At 36.5% G+C, this 19669-nt stretch overlaps 1 protein-coding gene across 2 annotated transcripts in view; it reads right to left on the bottom strand.

Moving 5' to 3' along the window:
* The window catches only part of TESPA1 (thymocyte expressed, positive selection associated 1), a 46048-nt gene extending 27343 nt beyond the window's left edge, over nt 1–18705 (bottom strand). For both annotated transcript variants that reach the window (XM_023504299.2, XM_031937705.1), the window contains exon 1: nt 18539–18705. The gene's annotated coding sequence lies outside the window, so the exon portion shown is untranslated. The remainder of the gene's footprint in view (nt 1–18538) is intronic.
* Nucleotides 18706–19669: the final 964 nt, after the last annotated feature.

The following is a 19669-nucleotide window of genomic DNA, read 5'->3' as shown; positions in this document are numbered from 1 at the left end:
TTCTATCACTGAATGTATTAACAGTCTGCTGTAGTTTCATGTCATCTATAAATTTGATAAGCATGGTATTTATGCCTTCATCTAAGTGCTAGATAAAAAGATTGAACAGCACAGAATAGCTTTTCCTTATCAGATATTTCATAAGAACAGCTGAGAGCAAGAGCTTATGGGAGTAAACAAAACAAGCCAGAACTGGGTGAAAGGGAGGAGGTAGCACTAGAAAGCTGGCCAGATCTTGGGATGGAGATATTTATGGTATTAGCAACAAGCTACAGAGTTAAATTGAGGACCACTTCCATTAAAACTTATCAAAACCAATATTTAAATCTTCTATATCTTCATTAACAGAGGGGGAAAAAGGCTTTCATTGCAGTTCCCAAGGAACTCAGCCCTTTTCTTTCCCTTTTATGAGTCTTTCAGAGGTAGAATTGGCCGGGTGCTAGGGTAACGGGGAGATTGATGTATATCACTTAAGTCATGGCAACATTCTGGAATCATCTCACAGCATTTCAGAGAAAACTATACCACAATGGACAACTCAAACAGGATCTCTGTTAAGTCATGTTTGACTTCTTGTGTCCCCATCTGAGGTTTTATTGGAGTGGTTTGCCATATTCTTCTCCAGCTCATTTTGCAGATGAAGAAACTGAATTAAGTGACTTGTGCAGGATGAAAAGGATTCCTACCAGCCATTTATTGACTAAGGAAATCACATATTAACAATATCTATGTTCTATTCTATTTTTCTTTATTTTGTTAAATACCTCCCAATTTCATTTTAATCTGGCTTAGGCTTCCAAATATTTGAAACTTCTTCACCACAAGTTTTGATTTGATATTTAGTTATGTACTTTGCAAATGCTGTAAGGTGGCAAGTTTGCATGGGTAAACCATTCCCAAGAAGTCTCTCACATTTACTTTTTGTGATTGCAGAAGAATTTTTTTTTTTTTTGGAGGGGGGTGGGGAGGCATCTGACAGAACAATTCTCAAGCATCAGAGGCAGGAGGTGGAAGAAACTAGAATTTTTCAGTCCTTTATAGTTAGAGGGCAATCTTAACTTTCTTGCTACCTGTATTTCAATTGTAATTGGTTTCTTTCATAAGCATATGTATTTTAAGCATTTAAAAATAGCAATCTAAGAAGTCTAAGAGATTAAAGGCTCTTTTTATATGGAGGAGAATGACAACAGGGTAATTTCACAGATAATGCTTAATTTTTTTATCAGTCTCCACTCCTCCCATTCTCCAGTCCACTTCTTCAGCCTTAGTTCATATAGGTATAGGAGTTCCAAGGCTTTCCTACTTGGAATAGCAGCCTCTGAATTCATATATAAGAAGGGAGTATAGTTTAGTATAATATGAACTGAATTTTGAGTCAGAAAATGTGGGTTTTAATCTTGGCTCTGGTACTCACTACAACCTTGGGCAAATTCATTCATATTTCTGATCCTTGTTTTCCTCATCTATAAAATGTAAAGGAAGAGAAGAATCAGAATGCCTTCAGATCTTTTCCCACTTTAGATTCTAAAATTCAATAAGGCAAATCAGATTTTAAAAAATCCTCTAGAAAAGAGACCCACATGTGCAAACATGTTTGTGGCAGCCCTTTTTGTAGTGGCTAAAAACTGGAAACTGAGTGGATGCCCATCAATTGAAGAATGGCTGAATAAATTATGGTATATGAATGTTATGAAATATTATTGTTCTGTAAGAAATGACCAACAGGATGGTTTCAGAGAAGCCATGAATTGATGCTAAATGAAATGCGCAAAACCAGGAGATACTTATACACAGCAACAACAAGATCATATAATGATCAATTCTAACAGACATGGCTCTCTTCAACAATGATATGATTCAAATCAGTTCCATCTGTATAGTAATGAAGAAAGCTACCCAGAGAGAGGAGTATGGGAACTGAGTATGGACCACAGCATAGCATTTTCACTCTTTCTGTTATTGTTTCTTTACATTTTTGTTTTCCTTCTCACAGTTTTTTTTTCTTTCTAGTTCAGATTTTTCTTGTTCAGCAAGATAACTGTGTATATGTACACACACACACACACACACACGTATTGGATTTAACATATATTTTAACATATTTAACATGTATTGGACTACCTGCCTTCTAGGGAAGGGAGTGGGGGGAAGGAGGGAAAAATTTGAAACAGAAGGTTTTGTAAGGGTCAATGTTGAAAAATTACCCATGCAGATATTTTGCAAATAAAAAGCTATGACAAAATAAATAAAAATAATAAAATAAAATAAAAATCATCTAATACATTTTCCAAACAAGTAGAGATGATTTCTGGATTATGGATTTTGACTCCCTCTGCATGCTTTATTTAGTCTGAGCCATTAGATCTCATCCATCTTTCTGCCTCCATTCTTAATTAGAATAGCCCCCCTCTCCCCTCTTTGGCAGTATTCCCCTCATTCCTCTCAGATACCAATCAAGATTACTTTAGGAAAGCTTCCTAGATTTATCAATATAATCTCTTTTCCTACAGTCTTTCCTTTCTCCTGCTGTTTACACAATACTGTCCAGTAAACACTTAGAGTTCATTTTTGGCTGTCTTTGCTCATTCTTTTGATGCTTTCTGCTTCCAGACCTTGGTTGCTGGTCCCTGGCAAGGAGATACCTGGAGAGGAAGGAGAAGCTGTAGCAAGTCAGCTAAGCACAGCTAAGAGACTCCTGCATGCACAATCAGTCCATTGTTTTATATGTCTGCCTCCCTGACAATGGCAAGGAAAAGGGAAAGGACTGCCAATCTCTTTTTTTATGCCATCTTTTTAGAGACTACCATTTAAAAACATCTTTTCTTTCCACAGTTGCCCTTATTATTGGTGAGCTTGAGGTAGGGGCAAAAATTAGAAGAAACTAGAGGGGAGGATAAGAAAAAGAGGGAAAGAAAAATGACCAAGAGGACCAGAATCTAGCATAGTTTACTTATAGATGGCAAATTCATTTATGAAGTATACTTCATAAATGTTCGGATTAAATTAATCAGGTTCCAGATCCACTTCCCATTCAAACTCTCAGCATGAAAGTCCTTATTGTGGTTTCTATTTTTGAAAGAGGGATCTCAATTTTTACTGCAACTATAGGTCAATGGATTTGTGTTTAATCTCCCAGCTGACAACTGAGAACATTTGCTGAAAGGCAAAGAAGACTTCATTTTGATCTTTCATAGGACAGTAGTCATAAGAGATCTAAGCTAGAAAAATGACTCCCTAATTTCTAAGAAGAAAAACAAAATTACCATTAACTTAATGTTTAAATGCATCCATTAGAATGAGCATATTAACTTTAGTTCAAATTTCATTAAGAGCAATTAGGCAGCTCAATGGATAGAGTCAGGAAAGACCTGAATTCAGATCCACCCTTAGATGTTAGTTATGTGATCCTGAACTAGAATTTCTGCCTTTCTGAGTTTCCTCATCTATAAAATGTGGTTAACAATAGCACCTACTTCCCAGGATTGTTGTGAAGACAAAATGAGATAATATTTGTTGTATTAATTCTATATATTAATATATAGAAGAATTGTACAATATTAGATTACTTGCTGTCTTAGGGAGGGGTTGGAAGAAGGGAGGGAAAAATTTGGGAACATAAGGTTTTGTAAGAGTAAATGTTGAAAACTATCTTTACATGGATTTTGAAAATAAAAATCTATTAAAAACAAAATTACCATTAATAAAATACAAAAATGATTTTTTAAATGCTATATATCAATATTAGCTATTTTTATTTACAGGCAATTAAGTGGCACAATGAACCTCAGCAGTGGGCTTGAAGTCAGAAATATTCATCATCTTGATGATGATGAATTTGAATCTGGCCCCAGGCACTTATTAGCTGTGTGATCCTGGGCAAGTCATTTAACCTTGTTTGCTTCAGTTCCCATCTATAAAATGGGCTGGAGAAAAAAATGGCAAACCATTCCACTATCTTTGCCAAGAAAACCCCAAATTGGGTCATGAAGAGTCAGACATGACTAAAATGAATGAACAACCAAAATTATTGTTATATTTGAGAATTTTATGATCATATTCCTTTATTGACTATATATTAATTGTAGTAATTAGCTCCCCCGGTAAATAGTTAGTTTTCTGAGCATTAGGGATATGCGTTAATTCTTTATTCTGGTGCCTGAGTAGTAGGACATTGCTTTGTACCCCATAGGCTTAATAAACACAGAAAAAGCCAGCTGGGCCACAGCTCATATCACATAGACTTGTTATAGATGCAAATAACTCCATTTCATGCTGACAAAGTCAGATAGGGTATTATTGGCTTTGAGACAGGAGAGCACCTAATCTCTGACATTAGCTTTAAAGATCACTCTGTTCTTATTGAACTTCTTGGAGTAAGACTGTGTTGAATCCATTCATGCTGTAGTAAGATGGAACTGGGGTATTCAGCTTCAAAAAGAAGAGCTTTATACTTCAAGTAGTTCTCAATTTTTTTCTTGTACTCAGGACCTCTTTGGCCATAGTCTGTGGGAAACTATGAGTTCTTCTCAGAATATAATTCTTATTGCATAAAATAAAATTCAAAGAAAAATGTTCTAAATTAAGACAACTTTGAGATACCACTACATAACTGTCAGATTGGCTAACATGACAGGAAAAGATAATGACAAATGTTGGAGGGGATATAGGAAAACTGACATATTATTGGTGGAGTTGTAAAGTGATTGAACCATTCTGGAGAACAATTTGAAACTATGCCCAGAGTTCTAAAATTACCTTTTGATCCAGCAGCGTATCTACTAAATCTGTATTCCAAAAAGATCATCTAAAAGAGAAAAGGACCCACATGTGCAAAAAATGTTTGTAGCCACCCTTTTGTAGTGGAAAGAAACTAGAAACTGAGTGGATGAGCATCAGTTAGGGAATAGCTGAATAAGTTATGGTATATGAATATTATGGAATATTAGTGTTCTATAAGAAATGATGAATAGGATGATTTCAGAGAGGCCTGGAGAGACGTACATGATCAATTTTGATGGATTTGGCTCTTTTCAACAATAAGGTGATTCAGACCAGTTCCAACAGACATGTGATAGAGTCATCTGCATCCAGAGAGAAGAGACTGTGGGACTGAATGTGGATCACAACAGTGTATTTTCATCTTTTTATTGTTGTTTGCTTACTTTTCTTTTTCTTTATCCTTTTTTGATCTGACTTTTCTTGCACAGCATAATGAGTATGGGAATATATTTAGAAGAATTGTGCATGTTTAACTTATATTAGATTACTTGTTATCTAGGGAAGAGGGGAGGAGGGAGGGAAGGAGAAAAATTTGGAGTACAAGGTTTTGCAAAGGTAAATGTTGAAAACTATCTTTGCATGTATTTGGAAAAATAAAAAGTTATTATAAAAATTCAAAGGACTACAAAGAAAACTGGGGCAGCTAAATGCTATCATTATGGCACAGAGTTCTAGGCCTTGAGTCAGGAAGATTCATTATTTGAGGTTCAAATCTGCCTTCAAATAACTTACTCACTCTGTGTGTGACCTTGTTTCCCTCAGTTTCCTCATCTATAAAATGAGCTGGACAAAGAAATGGAAAACGACTCCAGTATTTTTGCTAAGAAATTCCTGAAAGAAGTCATGAAGAATTGGAAACAACTGAAATGACTGAACAGAAAAAGAAATTAGTTATATTGAGATACAGTGACCAAAATGTTTTTAAAAAATACAAGTTCTCAGGCCCTCTGTTGAAGAACTCCTGACTTAGAGAGAGAGATGAGTACAATCTTCAAATTGCTCTGCTTTGTTTGGCAAGAATGAGGAACAGTGAATGAACATTATAGAAAGAAAGATTTCAGTTCCAGGAAAAGAGGAACCTTTTAATAATTAGAACTTTCCCCAAGTGGAATGAGATGCATAAGAAGTTTCTCTATCACTTGAGTTCTTCAAGGAGAGTGTGTACATTCATTCCAGAAATGATGTAGAGGGATTTTCTGTTTAGGTAGAATTGGGTCTTTTCAAGCTCTAAGATTCTGTGATTCTTGGTTCCTTTATTCTGTAAGATTCCATAGAAAGACCAAATTCGAAATTTAAAGTTTAAAGAGGTTAAAGGTTTAAAAGGCTAAACAGTAGCTTTCTAGTTTAAATTACATATGAAAAGAATCTCCATTATTATATGCCCAATGAATGGTCATCTAATCTTTCCTAAAATACTTCCAAAGAAGTAGAATTCACTCCTTCCTATCCAGAGACAGTCCATTTTGGACAGCTAAAATTGTTAAGAAGTTTTTCTTGTATCAGATTTAGATTTAGTTCTTTGTGACTCCTCTTTGTGCATTTTTCTCATTTGTTACTTTTGGGGTAGGCATAAATGTGACTTCAGTAATAATCTATAAATGGATCTGAGTGAGTACTGTTGGTGATGGGAAGTGGGTATGCTCAGAAAACTTGTTTTTTGTTATTGGAACGATTCAAGATGATAAAGATTTGATAAAATGGTTAGGGAGGGACTGGAAACTCTTCTCTCTCTCTCTCTCTCTCTCTCTCTCTCTCTTTCTGTGTCTCTGTGTCTCTCTATCTCTGTTTGTGTCTCTCTCCCTGTCTGTCTTTCTCTCTGTGTTTCTCCATTTTTGAGTTTTTAATGTTCTCTAAACTCATGAAATATCAAAGATAATGTGCACTTTTTTCTCTGTGTTCAATTTCAGCCTTTAAGAGGTTCTAAAATCACAAACAGGAAGGGGAAGCATTTTCAAGAATCTTTAAAGTATGAAGATTATGGATAGAGATGAAGATTATGGATAGAGAAAGTACTAAGGAAGGAACAAAAAAGATCAAAGATCTGAGGTAGTATCTGTTTTCCATATACATTAATTTTAATCAATATGGATTTTTCTTGTCAACATGAACTGTTTCAATGTGCTAGGAGATGTGATGTCTATATGACTACTTGTGTGTCCATTTGTCAAAAAATAGTGCTGTGGGGAACAGCTGGTTGGTGCAATGGATAGAGCACCAGCCCTGAAATCAGGAGGACCTGAGTTCAATTCTGGCCTCATACACTTAATACTTCCTAACTGTGTGTCCCTGGGCAAGTCACTTAACCCCAATTGCCTCAGGGGGAAAAAAGGAAGAAGAAGAAAAGAAAAGAAATAGTGCTGTGTGATAGAAAAAGTTTTGGATTTGGAGTTAGAAGATCTTTGTTTCCTCATCTTTAAATGGCACAGGAAGTTCAGATGATTTATTCTGGCTTCATATTGTATAATGCTAAGTGGGAATGAATTTAAATGATAATATCATTTTAGTCCCAGTTCTGCCATTTTTGTGACTTTAGACAAGACACTTAAGTGTTCTGATGCTCAGTTTCCTCATTTACAAATTAGGGACAACAATATTATAATACTTTAAAAATATGTTTGTGAGACTTAGATAAGACAATGGAATAAAGCATTCTGTGAACCATAATAGAGTTGGCTATTGTGACTTCTAGTTTTTGAGAAAGAAGAATTTCTTAACTTTTAGGGCAAACATTACAATGAAATTCATCCAGTGGATGGGAAAAGCAGTGGGCTAGAATTCAGAAGATCTGGGTTTGAATTATACCTCCACTATTAACTCACTGTGTGAAATTGGACAAGATAATAAATTCCATTGCTTCTCAATCATTTTTGGGATCTCTCCTCACCTCTGCCTCCTAACTTCCCTTCTTTCACTGGAAATAGTGAGGGCATTGTATACAGGGACTAGGTGTGAAAAAATCTGTATATAAGAGTCAGTGTTGACCTGTTTCCAAGTGTCCCCCATGTCTGGGGAGTGAGTGATGATTGTCTGTGAGATCAGATTTTATTTTGCACCATGACTGAATTATGAAACCAGAGTTCCCCTTGGTTTCTGTTTTGGGAATAGATGTTCCAGAGTGGGGAATAGCATGGTAATCTAGGTAGGTGGGTTAACTATATTGTGACACTAGCAAGATATTCTATACATATTAAATGCTTAATACATTTGTTGAATGTTGAATAAAAGGCAGTTTGCCACAGAACAGAAAACTTCTATAGATTATCTGCAGCATTTTTTCTTTCTAGCTGTTTTTGATATAGCACATAATGAACATGATAAATATTTGCTGAATAGTACAAGGTATGAATGAATTTCCTGGCTTGAATAGCCACTCTCAGCTTTCTCCAAGGAAAGAGAGCTAGGTTGGATCTCTGACTTTCCTCCATATAGCAAACAACATAGTCCCAAACATAATGGCACATTGAACAAGGATTTTTCAATTTAGTTCAACAAGTATTAAATTTTCTATTATGCTCAATGATAGTCACTATCTAACTTACAGAATTAATGGGAGAAAAATGTTTGTGAATCTGTAGTGTGAATTTATATAGATAAATCTCTCTAGAAATGTGAATTGTTATTTTTGTTAGTATAATAATCGAGGATTTTTCCATCTATGAAGGCTATTGAGCCCTGGGTATGTGGACTTGAAGACAGGAATTATTGAATAATTGCTTCCATTCCTTCTCTACTTTGATTATGAATATCTAGTTATGGGAACATACTGGGATGTTTTCAATTCAGTTATGCTTGAAAGCAGGGGCAAGTTGATAGGACAACTTTGGAAGGAACATCACATGTAAAGATGGCTCAGTAGTATCAGGAGGAAGCTGTGCTTCATGGAGATAAGATACTAAATGCCTTTTCTAGAGGAAGCGGTAAATAGTTATCAGACTAAAAAATTGGGGACAGGAGCTGTTGGATGGAGGGGGGTGGGAAGAACTTAGCAAAATGAAGCTAAATATTCCATATGAAACCTATTAAAAACATGGTGGCCTCTGGTGTCTCCAAAAATAGGCTTGGAAATTCACAATGATGCATGGAATTAGAAACCAGGACCCTTGTCATTAATATATTTTGTCTTTAAGAAAGTAATTTTCTGTGTGGCAGCCCTTTTTGTGACAAGAAACCGAAAACTGAGTGAATGTCCATCAGTTGGAGAATGGCTGAATAAATTGTGGCATATGAATGTTATGGAATATTATCGTTATATAAGAAATGATCCACAGGATGATTTCAGAAAGCCCAGAGAGATTTACATGAACTAATGTTAAATGAGTAGAACCAAGAAAACATTCAGCAACAATATTATATGATGATTAACTGTAATGTACTTGGCTCTTTTTAACAATGAGGTGATTCAGGCCAGTTTCCATAGACTTGTGATGGAGAGAGCCACCTGCACCCAGAGAGAGGATTTGTGTGGACCACAACATAGAATTTTCACCTTTTCTGTTGTTGTTTGCTTTTTTCTTTCTAATTTTTCCCTTTCTTGATCTGATTTTTCTTGTGCAGCATAATAAATATGGAAATATATTTACTGCACATGTTTAACATATATAGGATTACTTGCTGTCTAGGGAAGAAGAGAGAGGGAAGGTAAGGAGAAAAATGTGGAACACAAGGTTTTGCAAGAGTGAATATTGAACTGATGCTGAGTGAAATGAGCAGGACCAGGAGATCATTATATACTTCAACAACAATACTATATGATGACCAGTTCTGATGGACCTGGCCATCCTCAGCAACGAGATCAACCAAATCATTTCCATTGGAGCAGTAATGAACTGAACCAGCTACCCCCAGAGAAAGAACTCTGGGTGATGACTAAAAACAATTACAATGAATTCCCAATCCCTATATTTATGCCCACCTGCATTTCTGATTTCCTTCACAAGGTAATTATACAATATTTCAGAGTCTGATTCTTTTTGTACAGCAAAATAACGGTTTGGTCATATATACCTATTGTGTATCTAATTTATATTTTAATATATTTAACATCTACTGGTCATCCTGCCATCTGGGGGAGGGGGTGGGGGGTAAGAGGTGAAAAATTGGAACAAGAGGTTTGGCAATTGTTAATGCTGTAAAGTTACCCATACATATAACCTGTAAATAAAAGGCTATTAAATTTAAAAAAAGAGTGAATGTTGAAAACTATCTTTGATATCTTTAAAATAAAATGTTATTATTAAAAATAAAAAATAAATTTAGTATACATGTCCAAACAATTATTTTGCTGTACAAAAAGAATTGGACTTTGAAATAGTGTACAATTAGCCTGTGAAGGAAATCAAAATGCAGATGGACAAAAATAGAGGGATGGGGAATTCTATGTAGTGGTTTATAGTCATCTCCCAGAGTTCTTTCGCTGGGTGTAGCTGGTTCAGTTCATTACTGCTCTATTGGAACTGATTTGGTTCCTCTCGTTGATGGAGATGGCCAGGTCCATCAGAATTGATCATCATATAGTATTGTTGTTGAAGTATATAATGATCTGGTCCTGCTCATTTCACTCAGCATCAGTTCATGTAAGTCTCTCCAGGCCTTTCTGAAATCATCCTGCTGGTCATTTCTTACAGAACAATAATATTCCATAACATTCATATACCACAATTTATTCACCCATTCTCCAATTGATGGGCATCTACTCAGTTTCCAGTTTCTGGCCACTACAAAGAGGGCTGCCACAAACATTCGTGCACATACAGGTCCCTTTCCCTTCTTTATGATGGGATATAAGCCCAGTAGTAACACTGCTGGATCAAAGGGTATGCACAGTTTGATAATTTTTTGAGCATAGTTCCAAATTGCTCTCCAGAATGTCTGGATGTATTTACAATTCCACCAGCAATGTATCAGTGTCCCTGTTTTCCCACATCCTCTCCAACATTGTGCATTCTAAAAGTAAAAAATTTAAAAGAAAGTAATTTTCTCTTGCTAGGTCACCTTTCTCTTATCTGTAAAATTAGATCAAATTAGATGGTTTCTAATGTCTTTTTCTACTCTGACATTCTATGCCACTAAGCCACTTAGGTTACCACTAGACATTTTCAAATGACCCATGCCAAATATTCTCTTTCCCTAGTTGGAATAGTGCTTTTGTTTCAGATTCTCCATCCCCACTCATTACCCCAAACCATAGAGAGATGTCTCTTTTCTTTCAAGACCAATGATATGTCCTTTTACTTTCATATTGGTTCTGAAGACTTTCCTTTTGAACTATGCCCATTGGGGTTATCAAAAATTGTGAAGCTAAGGAAGGTAAAGAAACAGAAAAATCAGAAATTAAAGGCATCTCTTCCCTTGCCAATCCTAAGTATATATCTTGAGTTTTCAGAGCTCAACATTTATTCATGTTATTCTATCTAGCTGGTATGTTCTATCCTGCTGTTTATCCCCATCTCTGCTTAACCAATTCCTCTCGTCCTTCAAAATTTATCTTGGGACCTACTTCTTTCATAAATCTTACCCTGATGACCTACAGAGTTATCCTCTGAACTTCTACAGGAAGGAATGAATGAAATAATCATTTATTAAGGATCTACTATGTACCACACATTTTACAAAGAAGTTTTTACATCCTCACAACAACCCTGCAAGGTAGGTGCTATAATTATCATCCCCATTTTTGCAATTAAGGAAATAATTTCCTCCTCACTACAGTTCTCCATTCCTTAGTCAGGTATATTGTAGAGGGGATTCTATTTCAGGATTGAACGGCCTCTGAGGTCCTTTTCAGTTCTGGTATTAAGTGGTTTTAAAAGCTTAGTTTCTGGTAGTGGTGGAGTTTTAAATTTAACTTTAAAACCTTGAATCTATGCCTCTTCATACCCCAAATGGTTTCACCCAGTGTTCTAACTTGTCCAGATATTTTGGTGAGGTAACTGTCATCTACCATGTTAATTATCTATTTAATCCATATTTTGTGTGTGTGTGTCTGTGTGTGTGTGTGTTTTTACAAATTTTCTTAATATGCCAATTAATTTTTACCCAATCTTCTGATAAAAATGTTAAGCATCCTGGGACCAAACCCAGTCCTTAATGGAATACTTCTTGCAATATATTTTTAACAATAATATATTATTGTACTGCTTGGTAAAAACATGCATGTAGATATCAAAATAAATGGTACTCAAACATCTCAACATAGGCTGACTCTCTGATTTCTTCTAGGTTTTCTCAGGATGATTTATTTATCATGTATCTCTGTACCCTTCATATCATAAAGAAAATTAAAGAATGTAACATTTCATACACTTTATTCTAAATAGTCTATCTCTATGCCCAGGTCTGCTAGTTAGTTCTTCCTGCCATAAGTCTCTCTTTATTCCAATCCTTCTTCCACTCCATTGTTAAAAGTGATTTATTTAGTTTAAAAATTTTAAGTAATATATATGCATATATATATGATTTATGGAATAAATAAGAATCTCCATAACATATAAAAAGATAATTATGTATAACTTGCTATTCCTTTAAAATACATAATAGTTATAATGTAAATTTCTTTTTTTCTCTTTTGTTTCTTTTTTTCTTCCCTATCTCTATCCCACCCTACCCCATCCTTGCCCTAGAGATAACTGTCACTAAACAAATAACACAAGTTTGACATTGTCATCCCTTTTTCCTTCCCTCCATAATAAATTCCAATAACTCCCTATTACTCCCAAGATCATTTATAAAGCCTTCTATCTGGTGTTCAAAGTTCTTCATGTCTTTTCCCCTCTCCCATAATGTCTGATCTTCTTCCATGTTGCAACCTCTGCCTTAACCCCCCAGGTACTCTACAATTCAGTGATATGGACCTTTTTACGGTTGCTCAAATAAGGAAACACCATTTCTCAGTTCCTGGCATTTCCAATGACTGTCCCTGATGTTTGGAGTGTTTTCTAGTTGTTCTCTTGGGTTTTCCAGCTCCCACCATGTCCCAGCTAAAACCCTGTGCTCAACTGGAAACTTTTCCTTGATCTCCCTGGTTCTCATGCTCTCTCTCTCTCAACCATCTTCATTTATTCCATATGTGACTTGTTTGAACATAATTGTTTGCATGTTATCTCCCGTATCAGACTGTAAGCAACTTTAATTCTTCTAATGTCATTTGCCTTGCTGTTGTTCATTCTTGAAGATCATTGATATCATAAGAATTGTGTATGAATTGGATTTAAGTGACAGAGCTGTGCAAAGTCTTTTGCCTTACTTTATATCCCAAGCACTTGACACTGTCCCTAGTACATAGTATGTACATAATTAATGTTTATTGATTGAAGAGCTGAGGCTGAAATTGTCTTCTGACTCCATTTTGAGGTATTTTCTCCCTTTGTCTGTACTTTCAGAGAGCCTCTGAAGAGTGCAGATCTGATTTGAGCAGGAATCCCTGAACAATCTTTCCAAGTAGTTATTTTAGTTTCCAGTAGAAGACTCTAGCCATGAGTAACCCAATATTTCTCAAAGCACCCCATTTCACTTTGGAATATTTCGAGTTCTCAGCAAAGTTTTCCTTAAGTTCAGGTCCAACCCATCACTCTAAAACTTTTGTTTTCTACCTTTTGGGATGAAGAGGGCATGAATCTAATTTTTTTCATAAGGCATCACTTCCTTTACTTGAAACTACTTTAATGGCTCCCTAATTCTTTTCTTATTTTTACTTTATTTGATCAATTTTTTCGTTTTCTCACCGGTCTCACTGGATTCTTCTGAACATGCTTTATCAACTTTCATCAAGTTCATCAACCTTCCTAAAATTGTGGTCTTCAGAATTAAGACCAATATTCTAAATTGAGTTTGTGTTTAGGATGCTGTTCTAGATGCTGCATCCAGTGCCATCTGGGAACTTCCTAAGACAGAATATGAAGAGGCAGAGAGAAGATAGCATAAAAACATCAATAACAAACATAAATAATAAACATAAACATATTAAAATTTTAAAGACAATACAAAACCAGAGAAGAACTAATTTTAGCTCTCTCCATCAGAGAAAAACAAAATCTGGGTTGAGGAGAAAGAAGTGGTTACTGTCACTCTCAGCTCCCACACTAATGAAAGAGAAAAGGCTGCATAGATAATTCAGATTAGAAGGAAATATAAAAATCATTTTATTATTAATATGATTATTAAGTATAATTTTATTTCATTTGTATTTTGCTTTAGTTGAAGTCAAAGGCAGCCTTAGTGTACTACTGAAGGTTGGTTTCTGAAAATTTGAATTCTTTTGTTTACTAAATGTGTGACAAAAGTCACTTTACCTTCCTGGGCCTCAGTTTCCTTATCTCTAAAAGCAGATTGGATGTTCTGTAAGATATCTTTCAACTTAAATAGAGTATGTTTAGAATAGATCTTCTTAATTTAGAGTCCTTTTTTGTTTAAATATTTTAATAAGCTGTTTTTAGTATAATTGGCTTACTTTGTAATCTTCAGCTTTTTATATTCTGCATTTAAAAACATGAATCTGAGAGTCCATAGGCTTTCCCAGACTGTCAAAGGAGCTCATCTCTCTCTCTCTCTCTCTCTCTCTCTCTCTCTCTCTCTCTCTCTCTCTCTCTTTCACACACACACACACACACACACACACACACACACACACGGCTGATCCAGCCTCACATAAACACTTGATCAATTTTTGTCATTATTGAATGTTAAAATGATTTTGCATTCCCTGAGCTTTCAATCTAAGTCAACAAACATATTAATTACCTACTATGTACAAGATCATGCATGGCATATAGTAAGTAATTTGGATGGAAAGGTGCCCAGGTGCATGAAGGATGGCACAAAAGAAGGCATCCTGGGATTAAGGAATCTCTATAGATAATATAGCAAGAGAACAATTGATCATCAAACACCCAGTGTGACCCCCATAGATTGGCTGACCCAGAGCCAACAGCAGTTAAAATGTTATAATTGGATGGAGAGTTAATTTGCTCCCATTTCCTGTGAGGTAGAAAGAAAGAAAAGAAAACAGTTAGGGTTCTGTTAGAGTATGGGGTAGGTAGGTGGAAATTAGATGGTTAGGGTGCTTGTGAGGGAAGTTGTGGAGGAGGGATTGCAAAGTGTTAGCAGGATGGGTGCCAGTGACTAATAATACAGAATATATAGGTCACCACACAGACTTCTAGGCAAGAGGGTGCTGTCTCTGTCTCTCTGCCTCTGTTTCTTTGTCTCTGTCTGTCTGCCTCTGTCTATCTGTCTCTCTATTTGTCTGTCACTCTTTCTGTCTGTCTGTCTCTGTCTCTTTTTCTGTCTCTGTTTCTGTCCGTCTCTATCTCTGTCTGTATGTCTGTTTCTAATCTCTGTCTCTGTTTGTGTTTCTCTCTGTCTCGATTTGTCACTCTGTCGATCTCTTTCTCTGTCTCTGTTCTATCTCTGTCTGCCTCTGTCTCTGTCTGTATGTCTGTTTCTAATCTCTGTCTCTTTTCTTGTCTTTCTCTGTGTCTCTATTTGTCACTCTGTCGACCTCTTTCTCTGTCTCTGTTTCTATCTCTGTCTGTCTGTCTGTAATCTCTGTCTCTGCCTTTTTTTTTCTTTCTTTCTCTGTCTCTGTCTGTCTATCTCTCTGTAGGTCCCTCTATCTATGAACATTTTTCTCTATTTCTGTCTCTGTGTTTCCTTGTCTGTCTCTGTTCCTTTCTGTTTCTGTGTCTTTTTTGTTTGTTTGTTTGTTTTTTGTTTGACACAGCCCTGGATCTATCTTCTGTTCCTTGGGTCTTTCTTTAGGGCATGGACTCTGATACCGGAAGGGACAGCCACCAAAACCATGTCACTAGAACTCTCAAATTGGGTTGAAAATGAGGAGTGAGAAAGTGTGGGAGTATAACAACAGGAAACTGGGTTTCCATGATGGGTTGGCTACCAGGGCCTGAACCACACCCTCTTCCTCCTCATCCACTTCACAATCCCATGACACCTGGAAAATGCTCAGTATATTCAAAAATTGCTATTCCTTCCCCTACTTCAAGGTTGGTAGGCCCCTTACCCTGGAGCAGACTGACTATTTAACTTCTGTTCTCAGAAGTCTCTAGCAATGAAGAGTCGATGGCTTCCTTTGGTCACCAACATGGCAGGACTCTCACAATCCTTAGAAACAAAGGGATTCTTCCTAGCATCTAATAGTCTACCATGCTGTCTGTCGAATAACGTTAACAATAATAACAATAATAGAAATAACAACTAGCATTTATATCTTACTTATTAAATGTCAGGCATTGCTAAATGCTTTTCAAAAATTACATTATTTGATTCTCACAATAATCCTGAAAGATAGGTGCTATTAGCATTCTCATTTTACAGTTGAGGAAACTGAGACAAATAGTTTAAATGATTTATCCAAAGTATTGAAGATTTATTATAAATGGAAAATGAGGAGAAAGTTCTCAAAGTAGGTTCTATGAAGTCTTTGTGTCCTGAAAGGAAAACTGAGATCTGCTTATGTCTAAAGACAAAGGAATGGATCCCCAATCCATTCCTTCCCAACCCAAATATCCAGCCCTTTCACACATCCATTAAACTAAGATCTGTCCTGCATTTATTGAAATGTTGGCCATTTTAGACTTCTTCCATCCATTTTCATTTCCTTCTTTTTTTATTCTTTTCCCACTTCCTTTCCCTTCTTTCTAATTAGATTTTCTACTTAGATAATTTCTTTCCTTGGTTCAATCTTACTGAATGGAAGACCCAATGTCTCCAGGGCCATTCTGCTTTATGTGGATGGGTGCAAAGTAGATATAGAGATGGTTGAAAATCCCACTGTGGGGGCCTGTTTCCTGAATGGGAAGCCAAGTTTCTGAATCGAAGCAGGTCTCCCCACCCTCCACAATTCCTGCCAAGATAGCTTGTCTTCCTCTCCATTTTCAATTTGATTGACTTTGAAGGTACTCTGAGAAGCAGATATTACTTCCTGGCAAGACTTTGTTTCTGTTGCTCTGGGGAAAAGAAAGGCTATATCCTATAGTTACTTACTGTGGAGGAGAATCTCATCTCTAAAATGAAGCAGGAAAGAAGAGTAAATGAACTAATTTTAAATATTGGGATTCTCCAGGCAGCTCTGGCTAGAACTGAAGATCCTCACATAGGCTGGCATTGGAGGAGCAAAGTATATGCCCTCATAACAGATGCCAGTAGACTTCCATCTCAGTCACTCTTTTGTGGAGGGACACCTTCTCTAGCAAAAGGAGGCAACTCCTTCTCTTCACTATGAGGAGATACATCTGTTAAGTAGAGGCAAGTAGGGCTTTCTAGGGTCTCCTCTCTGTGCCCACAAACTCTTTAAGCTTCCCCCTAAGGATTTCCCTGGTCCTTTATCTTGTCTTTATTCCCTCCTGGGAGAAAGTTAATTTTCCTCACTCGCCAGGGCCACTATTGAGAAATCATAGCTCTGGGAAACTCCTGTGGGCAGATCTTTTCACCTCTCCAGTCTCTATTCCTGACCCCCACCTCTAAGCTAAAGTGCTCACAACTGAGACAAGAGAATTTTAGGTCTTCTTAGACCTCTCTGCAACATATTGTATATTGTAGTCTCCCCCACATCCACCCTAAGAGAAAACTCCAAAATCTTTTGTTATGTCACATTTGCAATCATTCTCAAATCTGCAGCTCACTAATTGTGTAATCATACACAATCACTTTACCACTCCGAGGCACAGTTCTCTACTCTTCAATATATATATAAATGTAGACATCAATGCATATAATATTGACCCCCGTCCCGGATCTTTGCAAACAGAATATTTCATAAACCTTATAGTGACAGTTGGAATGGGACTTATTATTCTCAGTATCTCTCCGAAATCATTTCAGAATGAATAATTTAGATGACTCTGAAACAAAAGGAAACTTGTTTTTCTAGGAGCTTAGAGGTCAAATTTGGGAATCTGTACTCCTCGAAGGTAATGAACAAAGACTATAAATGGCCAGATTCAAAGAAACAACCAGCCAGGAGAAGTGTTAAATGCCAGTGGTACAGCAGATAGAGTATTGGGCCTGGAGTCAGGAAAACCTGAATTTAAATCCAGCCTTGGTCATTTACTATATGTATGACTCTTTTGTTTGCCTCAGTTTCCTCAACTGTAAAGTGGGAATTATAACCCCATGCAGAGTTGTTGTGAAGATCAAATGAGATATCAGTTCTTAAAAAAGAAAGCACTTAGAATAGTATCTGGCACATAGTAAGTGCCATATAAATGCTTATTCATTCTTTACTTCTTTCCTTAAAGATCTTGAAGAATCAGAGAAATCATTTTCTACTAGTGATAGTCTTTCTCAGAGAAAGGGGGAAAAAATGAAAAAAAATCTCAAGATTCCTTATCAGTTTTAGGTATTATGGTAATAATAATAGCTAGGATTTATACAATGCTTTAAGCTTTGTAAAGCACTTTACAAGTATTGTCATATTCTCAAAACAACTTTGAAAGTTAGTAACCTCAACAAAGAGTTGAACAGAAGTTAAACTGCCTTGTCTAGAGTCTCATAGATAACAAGCATCTGAGGTCAGATTTGAATTCAGGTCTTCATGATTTTATGACCAGTGTTCCATCCATTGAGCCACCTAGCTGTCTAGACGATTTAACAGGTAAAATATAGAATAGGGTTCTTTATCTTGACCTTCCCCTTTCCTCAAGAATGCCTTAAAAATCAGTTCCTTTCTCCCTCCAGAATCGACTTTCCCCAGCTCAGCACGGATAAAACATCTGTACAAAATATATTTCAAAAAGATGGAACTCACCTGTCCTCTGGGAGGGAAGTTGATCAGAGAGAAGAGGATCTAGAGAGAAGAGGATGTGGGAAAAAGGATCCCACACTTTCTTCAGGGTAGGTGCAAGGTTCAGGACAGCAGCTGAAGGTCATGGTATGTGTTGTATCAATCTTTCTGTCCTCATTCAGCAGCTGTCACTAGTGCCACTGAGAAGGGGAAGCGGAAATGAGAGCAGTCATACACATATTTGCTCACACACCCCACTTCCCCTACCCTGCCACATCCTTTGCCCCAGTACAGAAGACCAGGAGGGGAAAAAAAGCAGCTACTTGAGTCTCTATGCTCAGAGCCTCTGCATATCTGATCAGATCTTCTAGGTCAGCCCATTCAGAGAATGAGTCTCTCCTAAGGGCAGGTGGAATATCCAAGGAATAGTTTTATAGGCTGATAGGACTCAAGAGTTGAGAGGAACTTTAGAAATCATTTAGTTCCATCCTTTTGTTTTATGGACAAAGAAACTGAGGACCAGAGATAGAAAATGATTTTACCAAAGTCACACAGAGAGAACTTTTTTCACTTTAATCATGGATTTTAATACTAGAATAAGAAGACAAAAGGCAAAGAGGGCATTTTAGTAAAATGTAAAACACTTGAAGGAAGAGACCCTTGGTTTTCATCTTTGCATCCCTGCCCTGCATATGATAGGAACTCAATAAATTTTTATAGAATAAATGGCATGAAATGGAATACCAACAGAGCAAGCATTAAAACATAGGTCTACTGATTTCAAATTTAAGGTTCTTTTCTGCTATACTGTTCTATCTTGCCTATACCAACCCTGCCTCATAGGAACATCTCCCTGGTGTCTAATCTGAACTTCTCATGCTACAAATGAAGTTTTTGGCATCTTGCCTTCAACTAGGGCAGAGAACAACTGCTCAATGAATCTCTAGTCACTGTAATCTAAATTTAAACATAACATCTCCTATGGGGCTGCCTTCTACTTCCCAACCAAATGTTTGGTACCAAGGGAGTAATTACACTACGTTCAATGTACTCTATGGTTCCACAGAGCTAATATTTTTGGCTCATGATACCCTACTAGTGATTTACTTTTAATTGTCAGCCAGTAGACAAAATTAACTCAAAGCAAAGGCATTT

Source organism: Sarcophilus harrisii, chromosome 5, assembly GCF_902635505.1.
Source record: "Sarcophilus harrisii chromosome 5, mSarHar1.11, whole genome shotgun sequence".
Lineage (NCBI taxonomy): Eukaryota > Metazoa > Chordata > Mammalia > Dasyuromorphia > Dasyuridae > Sarcophilus > Sarcophilus harrisii.
The sequence above is the reverse complement of the archived record's forward strand: the minus strand, read 5'-3'. Positions and strand labels throughout refer to the sequence as shown.